At 35.3% G+C, this 13104-nt stretch overlaps 1 protein-coding gene across 2 annotated transcripts in view; it reads right to left on the reverse strand.

The window, feature by feature from the left end:
- Nucleotides 1-13104, reverse strand: part of ANGPT1 (angiopoietin 1) — a 250691-nt gene that overhangs the window by 56874 nt on the left and 180713 nt on the right. The gene's annotated exons all lie outside the window — the stretch shown is intronic.

Raw genomic sequence — 13104 nt, forward strand, 5'->3', positions numbered from 1 at the left:
AATTACAAAACTATAGGAAAAATATGTGATCAGTTTATAACTGAATACTTTTTATATTTTGCTTAATTTCTTGTTTTTTTCTCTATCACTTCCAGAACATCAACTCAAGGGACAAATAATTTGATCATGTAATACCTGCAATTGGTAACAATTTTGTCAATGTTTCTAAAATTTCTAAAACGTTCTTACCTACATTTCATAGGAAAGTTTGAAAAATGCTAAAGCATTTTTGGAGGAGGGAGAGGTGAAGCTAAATTCAAACATAAAAACATAATATGGAGGTTTAAGATGCTAAAAGAAGGTTGTACTGTTTTTCTGTGGCTTTATATTGAAGAGCTCCTAGAAATTTTTATTTTTTAAAAACTCTCAAAATAATTAAAAGGTAGAAAGAAGTCCCTGATCCAATTTAACTATCTAGAATGAAAAGGGAAGTAAACTTTGTTTTTTATTTAATGGTCTGAAGTTAAACTATCAGGTGGATGACATACAAATAGAAGAAGAAAAATTAATAAAATTTGGCTGGGCTTCCCTGGTGGCGCAGTGGTTGAGAGTCCGCCTGCCGATGCAGGGGACATGGGTTCGTGCCCTGGTCTGGGAGGATCCCACATGCCGCGGAGCGGCTGGGCCTGTGAGCCATGGCCGCTGAGCCTGCATGTCCGGAGCCTGTGCTCCACAATGGGAGAGGCCACAACAATGGGAGGCCCGCGTACCGCAAAAAAAAAATATAATAAGATTTGAAATTAAGTTATATAGGTGGAAGAGCTCAGTAAAAGCTGGAAGTCAAGTGGAAAAAGAAATTTAATTAGAGATATAGTCTCCACTGAGAGGAACTTTATTTCATTCATTGAGCTTCAACCACCATTAAGTTCTTATTAATGAGATCAAAATACAAAAATGCCTCATTTACTAGTCCTCAGCTAAAGATATGGGTGGTATCTTTATAAAATATTTATGATTTAGTATTTTCTAATAAATACATGTTATTTAAGCAATTTGTTTCATTAGCCTAAGAATATTTTATAATCTTGCCCTTAAAGTCTCTGGTTACTTAATAATTATCTGCTTTCAATCACTCTGAGTCACTATGGTATTTTAAAATAATAATATCAAAGGTAAGCTATGAATCAGTGCTTTTAAAATGATTTTAAATGTTCTAACAATCTAAAATACTAACCTGATTTATATTTGACACATGGTGTTACTAATTTATAGGTAATTAAAAATTAACAGTCTAATCTTTGTAGAAAGAATGACTATCTCAATATAAATATTTCAAATTTTCAAAAATTACTATGGTTCAAGGAAATGAAATATACATGTCATATATGTTGCTATAACAAAAATATAGAATTATAACATTTAATAGCATTATGGTTCTCTACATAGCTCCTGTTTGCACTAGTGGTTTTGCCTACTTATATTAAAAGCTACTTCTAAACACCACCCATCACAATTGCAATATCAGGGACTTCCCTGGTGGCACAGTGGTTAAGACTGCGTGCTCCCCTACCTAAGTGTCCGTCATTGGATGAATGGATAAAGAAGATGTGGCACATACATACAATGGAATATTACTCAGCCATAAAAAGAAAGGAAATTGAGGTATTTGTAGTGAGGTGGATGGACCTAGAGTCTGTCATACAGAGTGAAGTAAGTCAGAAAGAGAAAAACAAATACCGTATGCTAACATATATATATGGAATCTAAGAAAAATAAAAAGGTCATGAAGAACCTAGGGGTTAGACGGGAATAAAGACACAGACCTACTAGAGAATGGACTTGAGGATATGGGGAGGGGGAAGGATAAGCTGTGACAAAGTGAGAGAGTGGCATGGACATATATACGCTACTAAACGTAAAATAGATAGCTAGTGGGAAGCAGCCGCACAGCACAGGGAGATCAGCTCGGTGGTTTGTGACCACCTAGAGGGGTGGGATAGGGAGGGTGGGAGCGAGGGAGATGCAAGAGGGAAGAGATATGGGAACATCTGTATATGTATAACTGATTCACTTTGTTATAAAGCAGAAACTAACACACCATTGTAAAGCAATTATAGTCCAATAAAGATGTTAAAAAAAAAAAAAAAAAAAGACTGCGCACTCCCAATGCAGGGGGCCCAGGTTCGATCCCTGGTCCGGGAACTAGATCCCACTTGCATGCCACAACTAAGGAGCCTGCCTGCCAGAACTGAGGAGCCCATGTGCCACAACTAAGAAGCTGGTGAGCCGTAACTAAGCAGGCCACCTGCTATAAGTAAGACCTGATGCAACCAAATAAATAAATAAATATTTAAATAAAAACACACACAAAAAGAACAATTGCAATATCAACACAAAATAAGTAATCAGAGGATTAACATTATATGATGGTGAAGAGCATTGCATAGAATGTATGCAAATAGCAATTAAAAATGAATATTTATATACTCAAAAGCTACTTTTAATGGCACTGGACATGTCAGTGGATTATACAAAGGTCTTGTTTTCAAAAACATCAATGCATTTCACTTGTGCTTACTTATTTTAAGCTAAATGGACTATTATTTTTCTAAAACTAAACCTTCCTAAATTCTAAATGCTTGCTCTTCTGTTGAAAATAACCAAATCAGATGCAAAAAAAAAAAAAAAAGGATGTAAAGAAATACTAACTAAAATTTATAATCCCTTGAGAGGATGAACAAACAGGAAGATGTGGTCAAGAGGAATTCAACGGTAAACCCATTTTTCTTTTTTGGGTGAGAGGTGGGGATAATCATTTATCTAAAGAAAGAGAAAACGTTTTCTTGTTCAATGTACCACTTCCTGCCCTCCCTTATTTAGTTATGTAAGGAGAATGCATTCCCTTCCCACTTCTCTGCCACCTCCCTTCCCCTTTTCTTTTCCTCTTCAGGATGAAGTGGGTGAAAAGACTGTTGTTGGGGAAGAGGGAAGCTATTTCACACACTTTTTCAATAACACAGAGAAAAGGAAAAAGTTGGATATTATCTTATTTTTCTGGAAACTAATTTATAAAAATGTTCAAACTATGGATGTTAAGTCTTATAACTGGAAAAATGGTTTGAGGAGTCTACCATAAAACGTACAGTTAGTGCTACGGTTATACTATGGATTCGTTGTTGTCATTGTGGCAACATATCTGATATAGATGTTTCATTTTCTTGAAATATAGTTTCATATTTTTGAAAAATTGAAATACATTCTTTCCAGATGATTAGACTGCTTGTTTTTAATTACTTACTAACTAGTAATATTATGCTTGAAAGTTTGATCCAGGCTACATTTTAGAGTAATATAGCATTTAAAAGCAATTTAAAAGTTTCATTCAGAGCTTACCTTTAATATTTGTATTATATTCTATGGTCTGAAGACCCCTTCTATAAGGGTAGATTGACTTTCAGAGTTTTGCTTTCTCTTTTTAATCTATAAAGTGGGGAATTTATACATATCTCTGAGGCAAGTATGTGAATTACATAACGCAGAGTGACTGAATTATAGTAAGTGCCAAGAAATGGTAGTTATTGCTGTTATGATAATAATGATATCATCAATGGCAACATTACATTCTTATTCTTTCTTATGGAAAGGACACTCAGGCTGTGGAAGGCTAGCCAACCCACTCAGTGGAGTGGTGGATGCTGCTGTCTTCTACCCTCAAATATAAATACTGTAGCTGACGAAATGCAGGGAAGTTACAATTGACTGGTTACACTTAGGATTATATTGAGCTGGCCTCTCCTTGTCAGAGCGGGCTAATAATTAGCTTATTTCATTCATTGACTACATCAAGGCACACCATTGTTAAGTTTAAGTCTAAAAAACCCAGGTAATCTAATCTTGCTGTATACTGTAAGCTTTATTTATTAAGAATTAAAGATTATTTCAGATGAAATGATATATGATGTATATACCATATGCTGATTGTAGAGATTTAATCTCATAGCTTCAATTTTCATGCCTATTTTCTTCGTTATATATTGGAGAATTCTGAAGTTCAGTGTTATGGTTAGATATTGTAAAACTGGACACACAGTAAACATTTTAAAACACAGAAAGACAAGAACAAAGATGAATTAACTGAACATTGCAAGTGTCAGAACTAAGGATAAATTTTTGTAGAAGGTCTTGAGATTCAGCAAGATGGAAGATAATGCCTGGAGGAATATAAGATAAATGACAAGAGACAAACATGGAAAACCTGATGGAAGAAGATAAAAGAAGCATCAACTGGACAGAGCAGGGAGGAGCAATCTTGATACTTGATACAGGTGTTTTAGCTATATCTGTAAAAGTGGTTTAACTTATAATAATACACTGGTTTAAAAGCTGGTTTAAAAGCATGAATTCTTAAAAAATGATCTTTACATCTAAAAGTTCCGCCTTTGATCACATGCTCTTATTTTTTCCTTTCCCATTCTTTAATTCTTAATGAGTTTGTCTTTCTTCTAATTGAGAGTCTAGATCCCCACCATTACTATCTGCCTCTTCCTAGCCTCCTTTTTCCTTCTTCCTACCTTCAGCCTGAGAGTGAGGCATTTAAGCACAGTTCGGGTGGAATTGCTAGTGCCCTCCTTCCACTGTCCTTTCATCCACTAACCCCTTGTATGGGTAAATCCTGACCCAAGGAAGGACGTTTATTCACATTCTCACCCCCATTTCTAGACTGCAAACACTAAAGTGAGGCTATTTAATGCCCTTCAAATGTGTACTTTCTAAACTGAGCTGTGTTCTCTATGCTTCTCAGTCAAACCCTTGGTCATTTCTAACAGACTTTTTATTACATTTCCTGAAAAGTGTATTTCAAATCTTTCTACTTTTTTCAAGATTAAATCTCACTCCTGTCTTCTCTATTTATATATGACATTGTTTTATGTTTTACTATGACGATCAAAACCATTTAAAATAAGTCTCCTCTACCTTTTTCCTCTACAGAAGTTGTCTTTGCCTATCTTTGCCCTTGCCTTTTGTGTTGAGCTCTCTTAGTCCCTTTTCTACTTCTCTAATTGTCCTTTCTCTTTCCTCTTCATTGCGTTCTGTTCCTCTCCCCACCTACCAATAGATGCTCACCAAGATTCTATTCTTGGATCTCTATTCCTTTTTCATCTGCTCTTTTTGCAAACCAATTTCTACGGCTTCAAATTTCCACACAGATTTCTAAGATACAAGCATTTCTGACACCACGTATTTGCTTCTCTCATGACCTCCAGATCCTCATTTCTACTTGCTTGTTGAGCAGTTCCTGATGCAACCCCAACTTTCATTTGTTTATTTTACCTAATATTTTCTTCCAAAACCGATATTCTCTTTTTCTCTTACTGATCCCACTATCCTTCCTCAGTTGTCATCGTTAAAAATTAATGAAAGCCTAAATATAAGACAAATAGACTGAGACTTTTAATTTGTCTCAATTTAAAAGACTGCCTCCTGTCCCTTCTTAGTTTAACCCATCCTATATTAACAATTTCAGTAAATATTGATTAAACATCTGCTATTTGCATGACTTTTTCAAGATAATGGAGATACAGACATAAGAAAACCACAACCTGTCCTTAATGTGATCACAGTCTGATGAGAGAAAGACCCATTAGTAGGTCTTCCATAATATCTCATGATAGCTACATCTATGATTAGTATCTTCCATGATAGGGAAAAACCCAACTCAAGCTGGCTGAAGCAAAACGATAATTTATTGAATCATGTAATTCAACAATCTAGGATAGAGCTTTAGGGAAAGCATGATCAGGTTTCAAACAGTGTGATCAGGAATTGGTTTACTTATCTTTTTCTTGACTCACTTGTTGCTGACTCTCTACCTGGTCACAAGATGGCCAGCAACAGCTTCTCAGTCTAATGGTACCAGTTTAAATATAATACCGAACAGAGATAATGCACACAATTGCTGTTTTGGAGATATGTATCAAGTGCATTGAGAGTAGGTGCAGAGACTACACTCTATTTCTGACCAGGTAGACTTGGGGAAGGCTGTTCAGAAGAGATAACACCTGAATGAATAAAACATGTAAAAAAGCTATCTGAACTAAATTTTAAGAGCTTGGTATGCCAGTTCAAAGACTTTACCCACATCAATATCAGCAAATAAATCTTAGGAAAGTCTTAGGAAGGAATCATTATTCATCCCTTATCTATACAACCAAATTTCTGGGATCTAAAGGGAAAGAACAGGGACATAAGCAGGTGCATGTTTGTCTTTCACCAGCCAACATTCAGCCAATGAGCAACCTGAGACGCTGACTCCAGCAGCTGTTAGCTTTATCTGGCCGTTGCCTTCATTTGCCTACTCAATTCCAACCCGGATGGCATATCTACCACTGGGCTGACTTGAGGGAAGAACCATGAAAGCTAAGGCAGAGGGTCACTTCAATTCAGATGAACCCTCAAGAGAAAACTTCCTGGAATGTGGAATTGGTAATTCTGAGTCTCAGAAAACGTAGTAGAGAATGCAGAAGACAATTAGCCTTGCTACCAGAGGCAATATAAAAACCAGGAGCCCTTGATCCTACTTAATTCCTAATAAGTTGCTATAAAGGGATCAATTCTTCAATTATTCTTTTTAAATCTTAGATGTGGATAATCATTCATATCTCTCCAGTATTTAGCAAACATCAGAATGTATGCAGATCATGTTATTGGTTTAAGGATATTTCTTGTGGTACTTTTTGGGCCATTAGCATTAAGGAGATCATAGTACTAGGAATTGACCCTAGCCCGTGATTTTCACACAACAGGTTACTGAAGGTAACTGAACGTACAGATGAGTAAAATGGCATATCTGACAAGGTGCAAACAAGCAAAAAACTGATTGCTTAGATTCTCTAGTCTTCAGCCAGGTGTGTGGGTATTTCATGGAAAGGCCATTTAAGAAATTCCCTGGTATCCTAATCTACTTGAAAGGACTTCTAGAAGTAGATGAAGGTAATATTTTGCATTTCAAGGGTGTAGAAAATACGTTTAAAGGTTTGTAGGCAATATTCAATATTTCAATATTTTGTGGGTGGGTGAGGAAGACCTACCGATGATTTCATAAATACGTATCACCTATGTATAGCTATATAAACACATACGAGTTTTAAGCTTATAAATTAAAACTTTCAAAATTGGTATTTTATTTCATATAAAATATATGTATATGAACCTAAATATCTGTGGGTTGATATCTCAGCATGATTGTTTTTAACCTACAAAAATGGCAATTACCTATTTTTTAATCTAATATATATATATATAAAACATAAATTGCTATGTCACAATATAACAAACATATTTATAAATACTTTCAATCTGAAGTCTTTGGTTAAGTAGCTAAAGGCTTCCTTTTTAAAAATCTACTGTTCCTTTTCCTTTTAACTGTGGTATAAGGGAACACTTGAAAATTGTTTACTTGCTGCATTATTATTTTAATTAAATTTTTTATAAAAAGAACTGTTTTTATTCTAATTTAAATTCTTTACGTGTATATATTTTGTAGCTAATGTGTAAAATCTTAACTATCATCTTGGTGGAAATATAATAATCATGATCATAATAAAATCAACTAGCATTCACTGAATACTAATTATGTGCTCAACTCTGAATTTCTTGTGCTAAGTATGTTTTATATGCTTTATTTCATTTAACACTCATAAACATCTTATGAGATGGATTTGTCAATATATCATTTTATATATGAGAAAACTGAAACTCTGAGATGCTATCTAACTTCACCAAAACTTATAAGTAGTGGAAGTCTTTAACTGTAAAGCCAAAACTACTTCTTACTGGCTTCTAAAGTAACCTCAAACCCAAACAGAACTCTAATATGTTATTTGTCACAGAGTGAATCCCCAGCAATACTTAGCTGAAAAGGTCCCACCCTTGGGTCTTAGGTGAATCAGGACAGGCCTTAATTTTGAATGGGTATAGGCTCTTCTCATTGGAAGCAGGAAGTATGGGAAAATGACAGGAGGCAGAAATGACAAGAAAGAAGAAAAATGTTGAGATGAAGATAGAAGAGAGGAACAGGCAGCAGAATTTTCTGTGAGATGGGAGCTCTTAGCAGAAATATGAAGCAGTGATGGCCCACAACCTCAAAAGCAAACAGAGGATTAGGAAGTAAGAGGTCCCTGAGCAGCCACATTGGATTTAATAATGTCCATACCCTAAAAGTCATGCTGATCAGGATTTACCCCCATTAGTTTTAGATATTATTTTCAGAAGCCTAATTATTGATCCCCCAGCCTATGGACCATTTGCTAGAAGTTACAAGTTTAGAGGAGGGCTGGTTGGGGAGATGAGAGTGGGCATATGTCTGTGTTTGTGCTCATCTTCTAGAATCAGGCCTGAAAACAATGAGAAAATTGATAACTAAAAGCTTTTTTGTGGGTATGAGGAAAAAATAGTAATTTTTTTAAAGTAGGCAAAAATAAGAAATGATAATAGTTTGGGCAAAATATAACATAAGGGATAAATTATATACTTCTAGAAAGGCATCATGGCATTATGGTATAAATTAATTCATGCTGATGATAATGAATTAAATTATTAGAAAAATCTTTTATGAAAACACTGCAGAAAATTTGCCATTATGATATTTTAAAATTTCCTTAAAATTTTACTACTTAAAGAGATACATTATGTGGAAAATATATTACTCATTACATATAATTGTAGGTAAATATATACATTTAAAAAATTTTATCTCTCTTTAATTTTTTGATTCTTACAAAGGAGTCATATTTAAAATAAGCCCTACACCCCTGCAATCAACTGTTCAGAGAATTTTTTTTTAACATCTTTATTGGAGTATAATTGCTTTACAATGGTGTGTTAGTTTCTGCTGTATCACAAAGTGAATCAGCTATACGTATACATACATCCCCATATCCCCTCCCTCTTGCATCTCCCTCCCACCCTCCCTATCCCACCCCTCTAGGTGGACACAAAGCATCGAGCTGATCTCCCTGTGCTACTGAGACGTATAAGGTACACAAACACTTAAATCCATGTGGACATACATAGTACCCTATGTCATACGTGGATTGCTAATTTTATGGTACTTGTTTCAGTGTGGAATAAAGAAACGTGAAGTAATTCTACATATTTCTATTTTTGTTTGATTAGTGCATTTAAATAAATTTTCTAACACTCGACTAATGTGAAGTGACTCACATATGTAACTGAATGTATACAATGCATATTACACTTAGAGCAGCTAAGAATGAAAAAAAATTACTAAAAGTTGAAAATGGATTTACACACAATCTTTGTTTAATCAAGTGATCATTCACTTTTTATAAAATTCATTTCTGTGTTTTCCCTTTGGGCACCCTGATGGGCAGTTATGAGTGCTACATGATCCTTGCCATTTGTTCAGAAGGTCATTTCATTAACAAAGATATTTCAGGTGTTTCATGTGTTTTAATTTTCCATATAATGTCTTCAGCCTGACTGGAATATGCTGATTTTGAATAAATGATTTCTCACACATGTGGGAAGACTTAAAGGGCATCTTTTGTGCTCTGAGTGAACAAATAATTGATTTCAGCAAAAGCCATTAAAAATGGAATGAAAGTCCTTGGGAAATGCTGTAAAACATGGAGAGCAGTTGCCAGATGCTTTTGAAAACTGACCAAAAAAATGCCACTTTGAAGTTTTAAATAAATAAAGGCTGACTGTCACCATAGGTATGTCACTTTGGTTCTTACTCTTGTGGTGAGATATACTTGACGAATATTACTTTACTACCTGCGGGTATACATGGGATTCTACTCTATCTTTGGGTTTCCTCAGTCATTATGAGTGACATAAAATCAAGAGAAGATATGGAATGATTGATAGGAGTCATAAAATGCATGAGTTTGTCTAGGACACCAGGCAAACTCTAAGGTGTGCAGTACTTTTATGTTAAGCAACGTGGCAGCAGCACTGGGAATAGAAGTCAGTTGTCCTTCTTCCTGTTCTTTCTAGGCTACCATGCCCGCCCTCTTGATGGCATATGTCATAGCTGCTCCAAGACACTGGTGAGGAAACCACCTCAATCTAAGTCCTAGTTCTAGGGACATGGGCTGGATTAATTTTGGTGGAGATTTGGTTTATTTGTGCACTTGCGAGTGTGTACATGGGGCCAAAGCAACCGGCAAAACCTTCCTTTCGAACAAAATTGTCACTTAAAATTAAACCCACAGTTCAAATTCACTGTTCTAAAGGCACTCACACTGATTGTGAAAACAGAATGTTCACACCTAAAATTAATTATAAGTACACTTAAAGATATAATAAAATTAAAAGAGGTTTGATTTAATTGGTATTAAATTTAATAATTTAACTTTATCATAAATTCATCAAAAATTTTATGATTTATTTATCTATTCTTGGTAGGTCACATATTAGTGTGATTCCTTACCAGAGATGGTCCCACTCAGAATGTGAACATCCAAGCCAGTAGTAGGATGAGATTCCAATGTACTTAGAAGCAGTCATATTGTTGGTATTCTTTAGTTGAAAATAAATGATGAGCTCCCATAGGAAGCTAAAAAAATTTTTTTTAAATTAATTTTTGGCTGCATTGGGTCTTCGCTGCTGCACGTGGGCTTTCTCTAGTTGCGGCCAGCGGGGGCTACTCTTTGTTGCGGTTCACGGGCTTCTCATTGTGGTGGCTGCTCTTGCTGCGGAGCAAGGGCTGTAGACATGCAGGCTTCAGTAGTTGTGGCGCACAGGTTTAGTTGCTCTGCAGCATGTGGGATCTTCCCGGACCAGGGCTTGAACCCGTGTCCCCTGCATTGGCAGGCGATTCTTAACCACTGTGCCACCAGGGAAGCCCTCTACAAATGTTTTTAATCATCAGTTTTAAAAGCTTCTTAGCATTTGACTTTTAGAAAAATCTTAAGCTAAAAGTCAATCTTTTGTTTATATATATTTAAGCCCAACCATATAGTTGCAACATTTTTCAGGGTTTATTTTTCCTCTGTTCTTAAAGCATAAGAGATTTCATAAGGGTTTCACTCTATGGTTCCTGTATTATACACATACTGAATGATGTTAATAGAACGTTTTTTCCTTACTTTCTCTCTGAGTAATTATAGGTGCTATTTGGCTTAGTACAAAGTACCATAGCTTATCTGTAACTCGTATCCACTGTCCCATTTTGTCTCTGGACTTAGAAAACAAAACCCGTTGAATTGGACCTGAGTATCGATGAGTCTAGGAAATGATTTAGTTAAAATTATATTCAAAATATTTTGTGCTTCTTTGCTTTAGCGAACCAGGCCATGAAAGCACAAGAGAAGAAGGAACAGGGTTTGTTCACAGTAATGTTAGAACATCAAGGCAACACTCTTTTTTTCATGGCCTTTCACCCTGGTAACTTCCAGGCCCAGCTGGAATCAGGGGATATCCCTTTCCATTTCAGATAGTTTCGTTTCTGAAATTGAAACTCTAATTCCAAAAGAGAATTAACCACAAAATTTCAAATCTCCCCCAAAAGATGTGGTTTAGAAATAGTTCATGGGAGAGGTCAAGGACTGTATTATTTTTTATTTTGTTATCACTAGTTTGGCTATCTGCTATTCACACAATTTTTTTTACGGAAATTACGGCTTTTCAAAAGGCAGATAACATGCTCCATCAAAAAGGAGAAACATACCATTTCCAAAAATAAATAGTCACTTTCCCCTTAAGCCATTAGGTTTTGTGAAAGGAAGTGCTAGAAGTGTGGTTCATTTTAAGGAAATTGTAAATGTTTGACATATAATTTTCTGTCAAGATAAAGCACTTCCCTCATTAAATGGAAACAAGTGCTCACTGTAGTGTTCAGCAGATGACTTCCTGTATTTTTCTTTCTCTTTCTACCTAATGTTAAAACGTGCATTACAAGTAGTCAACGATAACCAAGTATTTTACTAAGTCAATAAAAATGATATTTTCTATTTTTATCAATGTTTATATGAGTAACATTCAAAAAGTTTTAATTTCCTCCCATCATCTGTGATGTTTTTAAGAGTCGTTCTTAACTCAAGGGACTTGCAGGAGTTCAAACTATCTCATCCCTTGACTGAATGATTTACTTCACAAACTCAGTAGACACTGCATAGGAGGTAAATTCCTTTCAGATGGTAGAATTATTCTGAGAACAGAGCCAAATGTCCCCTCAGCACTGGAAAGGAAGCAAATGCCTCATTTCCCCTTTTCAGAAGGCCAGAAGACCGAAAATAATGATCAAACGTTCTGTACCACTGCAATCAGCCTCTGGGAAAGATACTTTAAACCAAATAATTGAGATCACTTAAAAATTTGTAGTATTAATCATTATCTCTTTCAGACGATCTGAAAGAAACTTTTAAAATAAACTTCAAGAGAAGCTCCTTATGATCTGAAATCTTTATACTTCATATTAAGGAACTAAGTATATAAACATGCTCATGCCTCTTGGTATTTAAGTTTCTTTTATTCCTCTCTACTCTCTGTGCTTCTCTACCCAGAACTGATACCTATCCTTTCACATTCAACATTTGGATGTGGGTAGACAACATTTTCTGCTTTTACTTCATCTTACTCATTTTAGTCTTCAACCTATGCAATTGAGCTCTACAGTTTACTCAAACTCTCCCTATAGAAGGTAACAACCCAGTTCCAAAGTTCACTTCAGTCTGTTTTTTCATTTGACCTTTCTGCTTATTTGCCACTAAAATAAGACCCTTCATAACAGTCTTTTCTCTCTGCTATAACCCCTATTTTGGTCTCCTTTTTTCAGTCCCTTAAAGAACTCCCAATTTTCTGTCTTTGATTTTACATTCTTATTATGTTAAAATTAGTTCATAATATATTATGCAATTTCTGTATATTAAATATTTCTGTAAATTCTCTGAAATTGTACATAGATTTGTGCCTGGGTATTTGCACTAAGTAGGAACGAAAGGTAGATTAGTTTTCATCAGATTCTTGAATGGATTTCTAACCCCTAAATGGCTGAGTCATTGCTTTATACACACTTTCAGTGATTTCATTTGCTGCATGGCTTTACCAATTATCTCCTCTGAGGACATACCAATCTACATGCTCATCAGGATTTTACTACTGAACTCCTGACTCCCATTCCCCTACCTTTCAGAGTCT

Source organism: Globicephala melas, chromosome 17, assembly GCF_963455315.2.
Source record: "Globicephala melas chromosome 17, mGloMel1.2, whole genome shotgun sequence".
In the NCBI taxonomy this organism is placed as follows: Eukaryota; Metazoa; Chordata; class Mammalia; order Artiodactyla; family Delphinidae; genus Globicephala; species Globicephala melas.